This window comes from Somniosus microcephalus, chromosome 6 (assembly GCF_052327205.1).
Source record: "Somniosus microcephalus isolate GS21.2 chromosome 6, FLI_Smic_1.0, whole genome shotgun sequence".
Classification (NCBI taxonomy): Eukaryota; Metazoa; Chordata; class Chondrichthyes; order Squaliformes; family Somniosidae; genus Somniosus; species Somniosus microcephalus.
The window spans coordinates 145,410,733-145,429,156 of NC_140992.1; positions in this window are offsets into that span (position 1 = coordinate 145,410,733).

Genomic DNA, 18,424 nt, shown 5'->3' on the forward strand with positions numbered 1-18,424 from the left:
TTCGATTACTTTTTACTTCTCTCCCTCCCTAGAGATTAGTAAGCCTACCTGGTCCTCGCCACTGGTTTAAATAACTGCCGCCGCACAGCCGCATCGTCTCCCGCAGGTCCGCTGCTGCCGCCGCTCTGAGGCCTACCTGGTCCTCACCACTGGTTTAAATAACCGCCGCCGCTCAGCCGCCTCGTCTCCCGCAGGTCCGCTGCTGCCGGAGCTCTGAGGCCTACCTGGTCCTCGCCACTGGTTTAAATAACCGCCATCGCTCATCCGCCTCGTCTCCCGCAGGTCCGCTGCTGTCGCCGCTCTGAGACCTACCTGGTCTTTGCCGCTGGTTTAAATAACCGCCGCCGTTCAGCCGCCTCATCTCTCGCAGGTCCGCTGCTGCCGGCGCTCTGAGGCCGACCTGGTCTCTGCTGCTGGTTTAAATAACCGCCGCCGCTCAGCCACCTCATCTCCCGCAGGTCCGCTGCTGCCGCTGCTCTGAGACCTACCTGGTCTCTGCCGCTGGTTTAAATAACCGCCGCCGCTCAGCCGCCTCATCTCCCGCAGGTCCGCTGCTGCCACCGCTCTGAGGCCTACCTGGTCTCTGCCGCTGGTTTAAATAACCTTGGTCCTACTTCAAGTTATGGACTGGGTTTGAACTCACGATCTTCAGAGGCAAGAGTGCTGCCACTGAGTCAAGGCTGAGAGCTACGAGTTAGAATTCTTTGCCCTGCAGCACCCAATAGCAAATTTATTAAAAACATCAGGTAATTTTCACATCATAGGGAGTACGGGCTTGCCTATAGATGTTGCCTTTTGCATTGGAAATGATGAAAATATATTGGCAGCCAGCCCGAGTTGTAAGAGACAGTAGGTTGATTATCTCCAGCGAGACTTGAACCAATTATGTAAAGCAAGGCATAACAGTAAACATGTGTACAACATGATGTGGTCCTATTTTAAGTAGGCGAGTTGAACTGAAGCGTTGGGTTAGTCCAACCTCATTTTGGTATATTGAGTGCTTCCGCAAATGAGCAACACCACAAAAAGCTCAGAGAGGAATGGCCCACCCAAAGCTGCTGTAAACAAAATAAACTAAGGAAAAGAAACTTAAATAAAATCAAATTAAAAGGGTGAAGTCAGGAGAAATCAACAAAAAGATTCCAGATGGATTCAATGAGTTGGTGTTTTTTTTATTCATTCCTGGGATGTGGGCGTCGCTGGCAAGGCCAGCATTTATTGCCCATCTCTAATATTCCTTGAGAAGGTGGTGGTGAGCCGCCTTCTTGAACCACTGCAGTCCGTGTGGTGAAGGTACTCCCACAGTGCTGTTAGGTAGGGAGTTCCAGAATTTTGACACAGCGACGATGAAGGATCGGTAATATACTTCCAAATCAGGGTGGAGTGTGACTTGGAGGGGAACTTGGAGGTGGTGGTGTTCCCTGCTGCCCTTGTCCTTCTAGGTAGTAGAGGTCGTGGGTTTGGGAGGTGCTGTCGAAGAAGCCTTGGCAAGTTGCTGCAGTACATCTTGTAGATGGTACGCACTGTAGCCACGGTACGCCAGTGGTGGAGGGAATGAATGTTTAAGGTGCTGGATGGGGTGCCAATCAAGCGGGCTGCTTTGTCTTGGATGGTGCCGAGCTTCTTGAGTGTTGTTGGAGCTGCACTCATCCAAGCAAGTGGAGAGTATTCCATCACACTCCTGACTTGTGCCTTGTAGATGGTGGAAAGGCTTTGGGGAGTCAGGAGGTGGGACACTCACCGCAGAATACCCAGCCTCTGACCTGCTCTTGTTGCCGCAATATTCATGTGGCTGGTCCAGTTAATTTTCTGGTCAATGCTGACCCCCAGGATATTGATGGTGGGGGATTCAGCAATGGTAATGCCGGTGAATGTCAAGGGGCGGTGGTTAGATGCTCGCTTGTTGGAGATAGTCATTGCCTGGTACTTGTGTGGCGTGAATGTTACCTACCACTTATCATCCCAAGCCTGAATGTCGTCCAGGTCTTGCTGCATGCGGGCATAGACTGCTTCATTTTTTGAGGAGTTGTGAATAGCACTGAACACTGTGCAGTCATCAGCGAACATCCCCACTTCTGAACCTATGATGGAGGGAAAGTCATTGATGAAGCAGCTGAAGATGGTTGGGCCTAGGACACTGCCCTGAGGAACTCCTGCTGCAATGTCCTGGGGCTGTGATGATTGACCTCCAACAACCACAACCATCTTCTTTTGTGCTAGGTATGACTCCAGCCAGTGGAGAATTTTCCCCCCTGACTCCCATTGACTTCACTTTTACTAGGGCTCCTTGATGCCACACTCGGTCAAATGCTGCCTTGATGTCTTTAACTTACATATAGATTGGACTAGCCTAATCAGTAAAAATAATGAGGAGGAGGAATTCCTTGAGTGTTTAAGGGATGGTTATCTGGATCAATATGTCGAGGAACCAACTCGGGAACAGGCTATATTGGACTGGGTACTGTGCAATGAGAAGGGACTAATCAGTAATCTTGTTGTACGGGGACCCTTGGGTCAGAGCGATCATAACATGATCGATTTCTCACTCGAAATGGAGAGCGAAGAAATTGACTCAGAGACTAAGGTCCTGAATTTAAACAAGGGGAATTATGATGCCATGAGACGGGAACTGAGTAGGTCTGATTGGACAACGTTCCTGGGAGGACTGGAGGTAGATAAACAATGGCAAACATTTAAAGATAGAATGACAAAATTGCAAAAATTGTTTATACCAATCTGGCATAAAAGGAAATCTAAAAAGGTGACTCAACCGTGGATAACAGGGGAAATTAGAGACAGCATAAAATCCAAAGATAGGGCGTATAAAATAGCCAAAAAAAGCGCCAGAGCGGAAGATTGGGAACAGTTTAAGATAGAGCAAAGGAGGGCAAAGGGCATGATCAAGAGGGGCAAAATAGCTTACGAAAACAAGCTGGCGGAAAATATAAAAACTAACTCCAAAAGCTTTTATAAATATATCAAAAGGAAAAGACTGGTGAAAACCAAAGTTGGTCCATTGCAGTCAGATACGGGGGAATATATAATGGGAAATAAGGAAATGGCAGATCAACTAAATGCATACTTTGGGTCAGTCTTTACGAAGGAAGACACAAAAAACCTCCCTGGGATATCGGGAAAAATAGGGACATTGGCAAAGGAGGAACTGACGCAAATCAATATCTCTAAGGATATGGTGTTAAGGAAGCTAAAGGGATTGAAGGTGGACAAATCCCCAGGGCCTGATAACATGCATCCTAGGGTACTGAAGGAGGTGGCCCTAGAGATAGCGGATGCACTAAGGATGATTTTTCAGAATTCATTAGACTCGGGAACAGTGCCGATGGATTGGAGGGTAGCTAACGTTACCCCACTATTCAAAAAGGGGGGTAGGGAAAAAGCAGGTAATTACAGACCTGTAAGCCTTACATCAGTTGTGGGCAAAATGCTGGAGTCCATCATTAAGGATGAAATAGCGGAGCACTTAGCAAATGGGGACAGGATAGGACAGAGTCAACATGGATTTACAAAGGGTAAATCGTGCTTGACTAATCTATTGGAATTTTTTGAGGGAGTAACTGGTAGAATAGATGGGGGAGAGCCAGTAGATGTGGTGTACCTGGACTTCCAAAAGGCCTTCGATAAGGTCCCACATAAAAGATTAGCATGGAAAATTGAGGCTCATGGGATAAAGGGGAAAGTTTTGGCGTGGATAGGGAACTGGCTGTCAGATAGAAAACAGAGAGTTGGAATAAACGGCTCATTTTCTGAATGGCAGGCAGTAACAAGTGGGGTACCACAGGGATCTGTCCTGGGCCCCCAGCTGTTCACAATTTACATTAATGACCTGGATCAGGGAGTCGGATGCAGCATTTCCAAATTTGCAGACGACACTAAACTAGGAGGGGGGGTGGGCTCAGAGGAAGAGACCAGGAAGCTCCAGAGCGATTTGGACAGACTGGGCGATTGGGCGGATAAATGGCAGATGCACTATAATGTGGACAAGTGCGAAGTTATCCACCTTGGGTGCAGGAACGGGAGGGCAAATTATTATTTAAATGGCAATAGATTGGGAGAGGGGGAAGTACAGAGAGACCTGGGTGTTCTTGTACACCAGTCACTGAAGGCGAGCATGCAGGTGCAACAGGCGGTCAAGAAGGCAAACGGTATGCTGGCCTTCATAGCAAAAGGGTTAGAATACAGGAACAGGGATACCTTGCTGCAGCTGTACAGGGCACTGGTGAGACCACACCTCGAGTACTGTGTACAGTTTTGGTCGCCTCATCTGAGGAAGGATGTTCTTGCCATGGAGGGGGTGCAGCGGCGATTCACCAGGCTGATACCAGGAATGGCGGGAATGACCTATGAGGAGAGACTATGTAGTTTAGGGATGTACACACTGGAGTTTAGAAGATTGAGAGGGGACCTCATAGAAGTGTATAAAATTCTGACAGGTCTAGACAGACTGGATGCAGAAGGAATGTTTCCCTTGGCGGGTGAGAACAGAACTAGAGGACATAATTTAAGGATAAGGGCTAAACCATTTAGGACAGAGATGAGGGGGAATTTCTTCACTCAGAGAGTGGTGAACCTGTGGAACTCATTGCCACAGAGGGCAGTGTACGCCAGCTCATTAAATATATTTAAGAGGGAATTAGATATATTTCTACGGGCAAAAGGGGTTAAGGGTTACGGAGAGAAGGCGGGGACGGGATACTGAATTAAAGGATCAGCCATGATCTCATCGAATGGCGGAGCAGGCACGAAGGGCCGAATGGCCTACTCCTGCTCCTATCTTCTATGTATCTATGTATCTATGTCACTCTCACCACACCTTTGGAATTCAGCTCTTTTGTCCATGTTTGGGCCAAGGCTGTAATGAGGTCCGGAGTTGAGTGGTCTTGGCGGAACCCAAACTGGGCATCAGTGAGCAGGTTATTGGTGAGTAAGTACCGCTTGATAGCACTGTCGATGGGTCCTTCCTCACTTTGCTGATGATTGAGAGTAGATTGATGGGGCGGTAATTGACTGGATTGGATTTGTCCTGTTTTTTGTGGACAGGATATACCTGGGCAGTTTTCCACATTGTCGGATAGATGCCATTTTTATAGCTGTACTGGTGTAATAGGAAAGGGTCCAATTTTAGCTAAGGTAGGGGGACATGTGGGATTAGGCAAAGTGCAGTCCTACCAAAATTCAACAGGAGCATCCCCTTAAAAAGTCAACATTACTAAATATAAAGAAAAGGTCCTGTGTTACTGAGACATGTGGGACCATTGGGATTGAAGAAATTGCCACTTAATTTTTTATAAAGCTTTTGATTTAAAAGGAGTAATTTTCTGTTTATATGCAGCGATGCAGGATGTCGTAACTCAGGCGTGCATGTCATGATGTTGGACACAGAGGATAGCCTGCTAGTTAGACAGCATGCACAACTTTCCGCCCATGGCTGAGCTGTAATTCTTTTCTTTAATTCTTTTGCTTCACCGTGTCATGTATGACAAAAAATGTCTTACTAATGCATTGGATTGAATTGAAGAGCAGAGTGTCTGTTCCACGTGATGAACCGGCTTGCTTTCAAAGACTGGGCTGGGGCATATGATAGTTCATTGAATGAGGTTTGCCATCTTCACCCATCACTCCCTGCCAGAGCTGGAACAGTTTATTCCTTGCTGTTTTTTTAACAGTAGCTTAACAACAACAATTTGTATTTATATTGCACCTTTAATGTAGGAAAACGATGCAAGATTCTTCACAGGAGCATTATCAGACAAAGTTTAACACTGAGCCACATAAAGAGATATTAGGACAGGTGACCATAAGCTTGGTGAAAGAGATAGGTTTTAAGGAGTAACTTAAAGGAGGAGAGAGAGGTGGAGAGGCAGAAAGGTTGAGGGAGGGAATTACAGACCTTAGGGCTTAGATAGCTGAAGGCACGGCTTGAAATAGTGTCACAGGATTTTTTACGTCCACCTGAGGGGCAAGCAGGGCCTCGGTTTAACATCTCATCCAAAATACAGCAACTCTGACAGTGCAGCACTCCCTCAGTACTGCACTGGAGTGTCAGCTCAGATTTTGTGCTCAAGTGCTACACTAAGCCATGGCTGAGTGACTGCTACCACATTAGTCAGGCAACAACTCAACCACTGCACCAAGAAGGTCACTGATGCTCTATTCAAGAGGGTCATGCAATTCATATTCTTCCTAATGAAAGCACAGAAACTAAGAGAAAGAGAACCAACCACGTCTACAGCCTGGTAATGTTCCTGCAGGTGCAAGTAGTAAGTGACGGAACACGTGTGGTGCTTAAAGCCTCATTTGGTGTCAGCCATGGCTCAGTTGGTAAACTTGCACCTCTGAATCAGAAGGTTGTGGGTTCACGTCCTGCTCCAGAGACTTGGGGCTCAATTTAAACTCAGCCGTTAGGCGGGCTTTGAGGCATGTGCGGGGTTAAAATCGCAAAACCTGGGGGTCGGGATGCCCCCGCCTGGCTCCTGACACCTAGCCATTTTAACCCAGGCGTGTCTGATGGTCCCAAATCAGTCCCGCCTGCAACAGGTGGGACTGGTCTTTAGGGCCCTTAAACAGCACTAATTGGCCTTTATAATCCCATTTTAACAGGCCCTTGCCTGTTTAACCCTGTTCCCAAGTAAAACACGCCTGGTGGGGATCACGCCTGTGAAACCTGGCGTGAGCACTATTGGCTTGCTGACTATCAGCTGCAGGTCAACCATTAAAGAGGAGATTTGATCAGTCATCATTTGCCGGTGGCAGGACTTTGTTGTCTCAGGCCTCGGGCAACTTTTACCAGGCTTAACCACACCTGAGGAAGGTTGGAGCCTCACACACATCTCCAGTGTGACCTCCTGGGAAACCCCGCTCGCCACCTTCACTCAGCGTTTCCTCAACGGAGGCATATACCAGAAGCATGGGAGCCATTTATTTCCTTCCCTTCTGGGCATTAGATGAGCTTGAACACCAGCCGCGGCACCAGCAGAACCAGGAACAACAGCAGCAGCAACAGGAGCGCCAGGATGCTGCTCACCCACCTGAAGCTGCACAGGCCAGAAGGGGCCAGCGCTTGGAAGTGGCTTGAGAGCACCTTGCTGCACATCAGGGGGCCATGGGGACCCGTATCTGCAATGGCAGTCCTACTCGGAAGGACTTCCATGAAGGTCTGGTTTCTCTGTTCAATAGATGCCCATTGCGCCTCAAGAGAGGTCATTCTGTTATGAACACGCACCATGTTTTACATATCCTAGCGACCTTTCTCCTCCATGGAGGTTGCCATCCTTTAAATGGCGATACGTTCATGCGCCAATGACTCCACAAAGGCTCTGCTCATGTTCGCTATGGACTACTCCAGTCGCTCCACACTCACATCGACCCTGGAGACAAAACCTGCCACAGACTCCTGCATCTGTTCCTGGAGTTCCAGCCCCTCTGATCTTATGGATGGACCCAGAGGCAGAGGGTCGACATGCAGCTGAGCCGAGCTGGCAGAGTCCTGCGCCCTCTGACTAGCACTCTCCACTGCTGTCCCTGTTTCCACAATCTGCTGATGCTCACTTGTGAGCTGTGATACACCAGGTGACAACACTACTCTATGTCCCGAAGGTCCCACCGAGGTGTGAGTGTCTGCGCTGATGCTGGGTGCGCTGAATTATGCTGACACTGCGCCCTCAGAAGTTGCAGATTCCTCTGAGGAGTCTGGAAGCTCAGGCTCTTCCTCCTGGACAGTGGGGACGGGGGCTCTCGATGGTCCTGTGGGGGAGTAAAGGAAAGAGTTAGAGATGTGAGGTCAAGGTTACATGCACATTGCATATTGCAGATGATCATAGGTCCATCTGCTATAGCTTCAGAATCATTATCAGCGACTCATGCAATGTCAATGAGAGAGATGGAAAACTATTCTGTCACCAGCTTGCTGTGATGCACCCGTCTGTCCATCCCCCACTTGCGCCTCATCCTCCAGTCCTACGATCTCCAGGGCCGCCTCCTCCCAGGGGGTGAGGTGGGCTACTGATGGTGGCCATCCTCCTGTCCTCGCTCGTTCTCTTTTATTGTGAGCTCTCTTTTCCTGCAATGAGGGAGACAAGTGGAGTTTAAGTGAGAATGAAGGAGTAATTGTAGAGAATCCATAGCATAGATGCTTAGAAGGAGACAAAGATGGAGTGAGGTGGCAAGACCAAGGGCCCTCCCTGTGTGTTGTCAGTTGTTTTCATAGCATCAGAATGATAGGGATTGTGAGGGCTGCATAGTCGAATAGTTAGGTGAATGTGAGCATAGAGAGAGAGGGAATGGGTAAGGGTGCATGGATGTCAGTGTCAAGTAGGATGTGGAGGAAGAGATTGCTAAAGCTGAGTGCTGGTGAGGAGAGGCAATGGAGATCAGATTGAGAGTGATGGGAACTTCATACTCACTCTTCCAGTGTGCTGAAGGTCATGAAATCTCTTCCTGCACTGTATCCAGGTTGTGCGGGTAGCCGATAAGGAGTTGACCTCCTTTGCCACTGGCAGCCACGCAGACATTGTCTGCTAAAGAGGCATCTTCCTCCCTGATGAAGGGAAGAGCACCTCCTTGTGAGCTCTTGCTCCCTCCACTAAAGCCTGCAGGGCAATATCGTCAAAACGGGGTGCAGACCTCGGTCTTTCTCTTGCCATTCTGCTTCCAGCTCAGTGTATCAGCAAATGCCAAAAGGTTGGCAGCCTGCAGAAGAAGCAAGGCTTGTTGCAGACCCTAAAGGCAGCAGCAATGATGACGACATATTCTGCGACTTTCTGACTGGAAATACTCAATTGCCAAGGCTTCCCACATGTTGGAAATCAATTGGCCAATTGAGTTAAAATTGCATCAATCTCACAAACCCATTTAGATTCGTGTGGGAAACACTAAATTCGGGGAACCCGACAATTCCCCGCACCTGAGTTAAAATTGACCCCTTGAGCTCTAAAATCCAGGCTGACACTCCAGTGCAGTGCTGAGGGAGTGCTGCATTGTCGGAGGTGCCGTCTTTCAGATGAGATGTTAAACCAAGGCCCCGCCTGCTCTCTCAGGTGGACGTAAAGGATGCCATGGCACTATATCGAAGAAGATGAGGGGAGTTCTCCCTGATGTTTTGGCCAATATTTATCCCTCAATCAACATCACTAAAAACAGATTATTTGGTCATTATAACATTGCTGTTTGTGTGAGCTTGCTGTGCACAAATGGGCTGCCATGTTTCCTACATTACAACAGTGACTACACTCCAAAGGTACTTTATTGGCTGTGAAGCACTTTGGGAGGTCTTGAGGTTGTGAAAGGCACTATAGAAATGCAAGTTCTTTTTTCTTTTTTTGTTTGACACCGCCTCAGGTTTATGACCAGGAAAGACTTTCATTCTATTAATGCCCAGTGTACAGTGCCAATCACCTCTCCTGAACTTCAATGCCAGATACCCAGGATGTTACCATGATGTTTTCATCAAATGACAATCTATTGTGTCTGCCTTCATGCTTCGGAGTCATGGATGGCTGATTGGTGATCAGGGCTATCCCTTGACATTATGGCTGATGATTCCATTTCATAGACAGTGGAGGACAACAGTTACTCAGTTTGTAATGGGTCTGAGCGCATGCCCATCACCAGGGAGCTGAAAGGAGTCGGCGCTAAAGTCACTATCCTTCAAGACAGTGGCATTAAGCCTTAAGCTGCACCACCAACCCTTCTCCCACTACCCCAACACCTCAGGGATTTCCAGGCCATGGATCTGGCACTCATTGACACTGCAAGAGAAAGACTACCAGAAGCTGGTCCCTCTGAAACAGCTGCTTCTCTGAGATGAGATGCATCTCAGGCCTCTAAGGCTCTAGCAAATTATCCCAGCCACCTGCCGCTCAACCTCACCTCACTTGAAGCGCTCTCCACTCCCAGGACCTTGTACTCAGTACAGCTCAGTGCTTCACCCAATGACAGGCCTTCTGACTCACCAGCTACTTCCTCTTGAGTGAGTGTTTCAATGCTGGTGCTAACACAAGTAAGATGCCATTGGATAATTGGTGAGGAATTGGCAACAGTTGAAGCTGTGGCTCTGGAAGCTAATTCCCCAATGGAAGTGCCAGGGTGGTCATCGCCCTGGCCAGCCAAGGCCTCCAAGACACCCCCATGATGTGAAACACAGAAGAGCTTGATTAGCTGCACACACAGCGGCATACCACTTAAGGAAATAATTGCTGAGTGTAAGGACATTGCAATATCATTGACCGCACCTGGAGTATTGTGTGCAGTTTTGGTCGCCTTATCTGAGGAAGGATGTTCTTGCCATGGAGGGAGTTCAGCGAAGATTCACCAGGCTGATACCTGGGATGGCAGGAATGACGTATGAGGAGAGATTGGGTCGATTGGGCTTATACTCGCTGGAGTTTAGAAGAATGAGAGGGGATCTCATTGAAACTTATAAAATACTAACAGGACTAAATAGACTGGATGCAGGAAGGATGTTCCCGATGGCCGGGGAGTCCAGAACCAGGGGTCACAGTCTAAGGATAAGGAGTAAGCCATTTAGGACCGAGATGAGGAGGAATTTCTTCACCCAGAGAGTGGTGAACCTGTGGAATTCTCTACCACACAAGGCAGTTGAGGCCAATTCATTAAATATATTCAAGAAGGAGTTGGATATATTTCTTAAGGCTAAAGGGATCAAGGGATATGGAGAGAAGGCAGGGACAGGGTACTGAATTTGGATGATCAGCCATGATCGCATTGAATGGCGGAGCAGGCTTGAGGGGCTGAATAGCCTACTCCTGCTCCTATCTTCTATGTTTCTATGTTACCTTTGTGTGATCATTGAACCTCTTTCTGCATTGTGTGGCAAGCCCTCAGATCGTGCATGTTGCTGTGACTACTTCGCCTCCACTCTCTTATGGGGCATCCTGCCTTCAGTGTCCAGCAATCTGCCTCTTTTGATGCTCACATCAGCCAGCAACACCTCCATCTGAGAACCTTGGAGCTGCTGACTCAAACTGAGGTCAGCATAAACGTTCCCTTTAAGCTGCACGGCCGCACAGCCACGCAGCTGTCTGCCGGTCCCGCGCAACCCGGGACCGGCTTTTCAACTTTGAAATTGCGCACATGAATGGGCCGTGCAGCCCGTTAAAGGGACTGAGCACACCCCCAAAATATTAGGGGGAGCATTGGCCATAACCCCGTCTGAGGACATGATCTGCATCGGAGGCTGTGACACCTGTCTTGGACGATGACTCCTGTCTGAGGCCATGACTTCCCTCTAAGGCCATGACCACACCTGAGGACACGTCTTAGATATTGTGGTTACCTTTCTCCCTGCGGCCTAGAAAGTGACGCTTGTTGAGATACCGCGGCAAACGTGGGAGTCGAGACAGAGCTATTGAAAACACAACTGCTTTATTCTGACCACATGGCAAACAGGAACTAGAAAAGCCCGCACATCCACTTAAATACTTCCCAGACAGGAAGTGCTCCCGGCAGCCTGTCCCTGCGGGAAACAAGTTGCTGGAGGAAAGGGCCCCCGGCTGGGGGCTTCTGCTTAGACTGTCTGTGCCGCCATGAGCGGATTATGTCCAGTGGTGGCGTGTCGCCACAGAGCTCCCCCCAGAATCTGCTTAGGAGGAGTGGACGAGTCGTGACGGTGGTCTAATGGTTCTGCCGCAGCGGCTCTGAGTGGTCGCCGGTCTGGTTGGTTGGGTCGGGCGGTTCGCCGCCGGCTGTGCTGGCTTGCCGGGGGGACGGCCTCTGGCTGGAGGCTGGGCCACGGGGACCTGTTCCCCTTGTTCTGTGTGTGCTGGTTTGAGCCGGTCGATGGAGACTGTCTCGACCCTGTCGCCGAGTCGCAGCTTGAATACCTTGTCCCCGGTTTGTAGTACCTCGTACGGACCGTCGTACGGGGGTCGCAGGGGCCCGCGGTGCGCGTCGTGTCGCACGAAGACGAAGCGCGCCTGCTGAAAATTTGGCGGGACGTGAGGTGCGAGTTCGCCGTGTCGGTTGACCGGAAGTGGGGCGAACTGCTGAGCGGAAGAGAAAGAGTCGAGCCGCTGCTGTTCGGCCGACCAAGACTTGGTAGGCTCCGGAAGGAATTCGCCTGGGACGCGCAACGGTTGTCCGTAGACTAACTCCGCTGCCGAGGACTGGAGGTCTTCCTTGACCGCGGTGCGTAGGCCGAGTAGCACCCACGGTAGGCAGTCAGTCCAGGTACTGTCCTGCAGGCCGGCGCGGAGTGAGGCCTTGAGTGACCTGTGGAAGCGTTCACAAAGTCCGTTGGCCTGCGGGTGGTACGCCGTGGTGCGGTGCAGTGTCACCCCGAGGTTGCGTGCTGTGGCCGTCCAGAGTTCGGAGGTGAACTGGGCGCCTCTGTCGGAGGTTATGTCGGCCGGTACGCCGAACCTCGCAACCCAGGTGTTAACGAACGCCCTGGCGATGTCGGCTGTGGTGGTGGAGGTCAGCGGCACTGCCTCAGGCCAGCGTGTGTAGCGGTCGACCATCATGAGGAGATATGTTTGGCCTTGCGATGGCGGCAGGGGACCGACGATGTCGACGTGTACGTGGTTGAAGCGGCGGCTGGGTACCTCGAAGTCTCCCAGGGGTGCTTTGGTGTGCAGCTGTACCTTAGCCCGATGGCAGGCGAGGCAGGAGGTGGCCCAAGTCCGAACATCTCTGCTAACGCCGCGCCAGACGAAGCGCTTGGAGAAGAGTTTGACGGATGCGCGGGAACCCGGGTGAGAGAGCCCGTGGAGCGCGTCGATGAAGCGGCGGCGCCAGGTCTCAGGGACGACCGGCCTGGGTTGGCCGAGTGAGACGTCGCACGTGACTGCCGTGGCTTTGGGCCCGTGCGCGACCTTGGCTAGGCGTAGCCCTGGCAGGCTGGTAGCCGCCGAGAGGAGGTCTGGGTCCGTGAGCTGGGCCGCTGCTAGTTGTGCGTAGTCGAGCGCGAGGTGATTCGCACAGACGGCGGGACGGGAAAGGCAGTCGGCGACCACGTTGTCTCTACCGGAGACGTGCTGAATGTCCGTAGTAAACTCGGAGACGGCCGCGAGCTGGCGTTGCTGCCTAGCGGACCAGGGTTCGGTGTGCTTGGCCATCGCATATGTGAGTGGCTTGTGGTCCACATACGCGGTGAAGGGGCGGCCTTCCAGGAGGAAACTGAAATGGCGGACCGACAGGTGGAGTGCGAGAAGCTCGCGGTCGAAAGTGGAGTATTTGACCTCCGGGGGGCGCAGTTGGCGGCTGTAGAAGGCAAGTGGCTGCCACGCGCCATTGACCCACTGCTCGAACACGGCCCCGACCGCGTGCTCGGAGGCGTCGGTGGTGAGCGCGACCCGGGCATCGGCCCTCAGGTGCGCGAGCAGAGTGGCGTCGGCGAGCGCGTTTTTGGTGACGTCGAAGGCGGCTGCCGTGTCAGTGGTCCAGGCTACGTCCATTTTGCCGGATTTTCCTCGGAGGGAGTCGTGTAGAGGCTTCATAAGGGCTGCGGCTCTGGGGATGAACCTGTTGTAGAAGTTCACCATCCCGAGGAACTCCTGGAGGCCCTTGATGGTTGTGGGGCGGGGGAATTGCTGGACAGCCTGCACCTTGTTGGGCAGGGGGACGGCCCCAGCAGGGGTGATGTGGTGACCGAGAAAATCGATCTCGGTTAGGCCGAATTGGCACTTCGCCGGGCTGAGGATGAGCCCGTGTTGGGCTCGGCGCCCGAACAGGATGCGAAGGTGTTCGAGGTGTTCCTGTTTGGAGGAGCTGGCCACGAGAATGTCGTCTAGATAGACGAATAGGAAGTTCAGGTCCCGGAGGACTGAGTCCATAAGGCGCTGGAAAGCCTGTGCTGCATTCTTGAGGCCGAAGGGCATCCTCAGGAACTTGAACAGGCCGATTGGGGTGATGACGGCCGTTTTGGGGATGTCCGCGGTGTGTACGGGGACTTGGTGGTAACCGCGCACCAGGTCGACTTTGGAAAAGACTGTTCGTCCGGCCGGTCGGGCCGAGAAGTCCTGGATGTGTGGCACCGGGTACCGATCGGGGGTGGTGGCGTCGTTGAGGCGGCGGTAGTCCCCGCAAGGGCGCCAGCCTCCGCCGGGCTTGGGGGCGATGTGGAGGGGCGAGGCCCAAGGGCTGCTGGAGCGGCGGATGATGCCGAGTTGTTCCATGTTGGTAAACTCGGCCCGCACGATTTCCAGCTTGGCCGGGTTGAGTCTGCGGGCGTGGGCAGAAGCTGGGGGGCCGGTGGTGGGGATATAGTGTTCCACACCGTGCTTGGCGGCTTTGGCCGAAAAGGTCGGGTTAGTGAGGGCGGGAAACTCAGCTAGGAGTGCCGAGTAGTCGTCCGTGGCTCTGGTGAGGCAGTAGGTCGTCGGGCCGGCCGAACGGGCCGGGGTAAAGGTGCCGGGGATGGGGGCCATAGTGTTGATGTCGACGAGGCGGTGCCTCGGAATGTCGACAAGGAGGCCGTGGGCGCGTAGGAAGTCGGCGCCAATGAGTGGGCAGAGTACCTTGGCTGTCAGGAACTCCCAGCGGTAGCGGCGGCCCGCGAGGTCAAGCTTGAGCATGCGGGTGCCATATGTGCGGATTTCAGAGCTGTTGGCTGCAGCCAGTGTGATACCCCGTGTGCCGCGTTGGATCTCGAGGGCGGAGGCGGGGGTGATGCTGTGCTGGGCCCCTGTGTCGCACAGAAATCGGCGGTTGGTTCTGTCGTCAGTGACGTACAGTAGGGGCTCCTTCTGCCCCGCAGCCATCGCGGGGGCCGGTGCGGGGGGGGTTTGAGAGAACACGGTGGCGTGCAGCGTTGAGCCCTAGCGCCAAAACGGGTGTGGTAGTAGCAGTGACCCGGAGTGGTAGGGCGGTCGGGCCTAGCGGCCCGGGAAGACCGCGTGGTTGTTGCCGTGAGGTCGGGCGCGACGTCGCGAGCGGCCTGTGCAGAGAGCAGCCGGTCGTCCTTTTCGGCTATCTCATTCAGGTCCGTGGAGTCAGACTCCACAAGGAGCGGGCGGATGCTGGCGGGGAGCTGCCGAATGAAAAGCGTGCGAAAAAGGGCGCCGGGATTTTTGTCGTCGGAGAGGGACAGCATGTGGGAAAGCAGGTCTGATGGTGAAGCGTCACCAAGGCCGGGGAGGTCCAGGAGTTGGCAGTGGCGCTGGTAAGAGGACGTTTGAAATTTTTTAAGTAGCGCAGCCTTCAGATGCTCATACTTGCCCTCCGTTGGTGGATTCTGCAGCGCTGCCCAAACCTTGGGGACTGCAGCATAGGTGAGCGAGGCGACGAGGTAGTCGTACTTCGTGGCGTCGACTGTAATGCCTTTCAGCCGGAATCTGGACTCAGCTTGAACGAACCAGGCTTCGGCGAGGTTCTCCCAAAAGTCAGGTAATTTAACCGTGACTACGTTTGTATCCGCCATGCTAGCTTAGGATTCGTCCTGAGCGTCGGGGTCACCAGTGTTGAGATACCGCGGCAAACGTGGGAGTCGAGACAGAGCTATTGAAAACACAACTGCTTTATTCTGACCGCATGGCAAACAGGAACTAGAAAAGCCCGCACATCCACTTAAATACTTCCCAGACAGGAAGTGCTCCCGGCAGCCTGTCCCTGCGGGAAACAAGTTGCAGGAGGAAAGGGCCCCCGGCTGGGGGCTTCTGCTTAGACTGTCTGTGCCGCCGTGAGCGGATTATGTCCAGTGGTGGCGTGTCGCCACACGCTCGCCTTTAAAGGCTGTGCCAGAATTACATTGCCCTCCCTCCCTCCCTTCCAGAGTCAGTAATCTTACCTAAATAGCAAATGGGGGCCTGAGGAGCAAATGGCAGCATGTTAGCTGCAGAATTACTAGATGGCAGGTTGTTCTGCTTTGCCAGGAGGGGGGTGAATGGAAGGAGAATCCATCTCACTGTCCCTCCTGTGAAAGAAATTTTCCACACTCTGGTCTACTCCTCAATCACCCCCAACACCCACTCCCCTTCCCATGGCACCTTCCTGTGCAAACGCAAGAGGTGAATCACCTGTCCTTTTACCTCCTCCCTTCCTGTCGTTCAGGGCCCCAAACACTCCTTTCAGGTGAAACAGCGATTTACTTGTACTTCTTGCAATCCAGTATACTGTATTCGCTGCTCACAATGCGGTCTGCTCTACATTGGGGAGACCAAACACAGATTAAGTGACCGCTTTGTGGAACACCTCCATTCAGTCCGCAAGCGTAGCTCCGAGCTTCTGGTCGCTTGTCACTTTAATTCTCCACCCCACCCCCACTCTGACCTCTTGGCCTCCTACACTGTTCTAATGAAGCTCAATGTAAGCTCGAGAGACAGCATCTCATCTTTCTATTAGGCACTTTACAGCCTTCCGAACTCAACATTGAATTCAACAATTTCAGATCATAACTTCTGCCCCCATTTTTCGGGCAGCAGCTGTTGTTAATGATTCTGATATTCCCATTTACACCTCATCTTGAGTCATCTTTTTTTTCTTTACTTGTCCCATTATAATCTCCTGTCGCCTTAAACCATCATCCTTTTTGTCATTTAATCTCTCCTGCCTTCCATCCTATCACAGACCTTCCCTTTTGTTCTTTCCTCCCTCCCCACTTTCCCTGCCTCTGTACTTGTATAAAACCTGTTACATCTCTAACTTTTTCCAGCTTTGACAAAGGATCATCGACCTGAACCGTTGACTCTGTTTCTCTCTCCACAGACGCTGCCTGACCTGCTGAGTATTTCCAGCATTTTCTGTTCTTATTATTAAAGAAATGTAATACATCTGTACGCACCAGTTTCTAACTTTTCTTTTGACATCGGTCATATTGGAATGTTGCCCCTCTTCCCTCCTTGCCCTAATTTGAATCTTGTACGATTCCAGCCTGGAGCGAAAACCGCAGCTTTTAACTGAAATCATTGGTTAAACTTAAATGTGTGGGTTTATTTTCTTTTATTTTTACTTTTTAACGTGCTCTTTTGCCTTAGGACATTTTTTGAAATGCATGGAATAATCTAACAAACATCTTCAGGTTTGCATTCAGAGACAGGACTCTGGACAAACTAGTAACTTGTGCAGACATCTTGCCTGGTGTTGTGTATGTAATATGTGTGCTACTTTGAACCTATGGACAGGACTGCACTACTTGTAGGGCGTAGTGATACGCAGTACCACTCCTGGCCATAGGGGTATAAATAGTACTGTGGGTACTGATCTCCCCTCAGTTCCCGCCTGTGGGCATAGATACATAGAAGATAGGAGCAGGAGTAGGCCATTCGGCCCTTCGTGCCTGCTCCGCCATTCGATGAGATCATGGCTGATCCTTTAATTCAGTATCCCGTCCCCGCCTTCTCTCCGTAACCCTTAACCCCTTTTGCCCGTAGAAATATATCTAATTCCCTCTTAAATATATTTAATGAGCTGGCGTACACTGCCCTCTGTGGCAATGAGTTCCACAGGTTCACCACTCTCTGAGTGAAGAAATTCCCCCTCATCTCTGTCCTAAATGGTTTAGCCCTTATCCTTAAATTATGTCCTCTAGTTCTGTTCTCACCCGCCAAGGGAAACATTCCTTCTGCATCCAGTCTGTCTAGACCTGTCAGAATTTTATACACTTCTATGAGGTCCCCTCTCAATCTTCTAAACTCCAGTGTGTACATCCCTAAACTACATAGTCTCTCCTCATAGGTCATTCCCGCCATTCCTGGTATCAGCCTGGTGAATCGCCGCTGCACCCCCTCCATGGCAAGAACATCCTTCCTCAGATGAGGCGACCAAAACTGTACACAGTACTCGAGGTGTGGTCTCACCAGTGCCCTGTACAGCTGCAGCAAGGTATCCCTGTTCCTGTATTCTAACCCTTTTGCTATGAAGGCCAGCATACCGTTTGCCTTCTTGACCGCCTGTTGCACCTGCATGCTCGCCTTCAGTGACTGGTGTACAAGAACACCCAGGTCTCTCTGTACTTCCCCCTCTCCCAAACTATTGCCATTTAAATAATAATTTGCCCTCCCGTTCCTGCACCCAAGGTGGATAACTTCGCACTTGTCCACATTATAGTGCATCTGCCATTTATCCGCCCAATCGCCCAGTCTGTCCAAATCGCTCTGGAGCTTCCTGGTCTCTTCCTCTGAGCCCACCCCCCCTCCTAGTTTAGTGTCGTCTGCAAATTTGGAAATGCTGCATCCGACTCCCTGATCCAGGTCATTAATGTAAATTGTGAACAGCTGGGGGCCCAGGACAGATCCCTGTGGTACCCCACTTGTTACTGCCTGCCATTCAGAAAATGAGCCGTTTATTCCAACTCTCTGTTTTCTATCTGACAGCCAGTTCCCTATCCACGCCAAAACTTTCCCCTTTATCCCATGAGCCTCAATTTTCCATGCTAATCTTTTATGTGGGACCTTATCGAAGGCCTTTTGGAAGTCCAGGTACACCACATCTACTGGCTCTCCCCCATCTATTC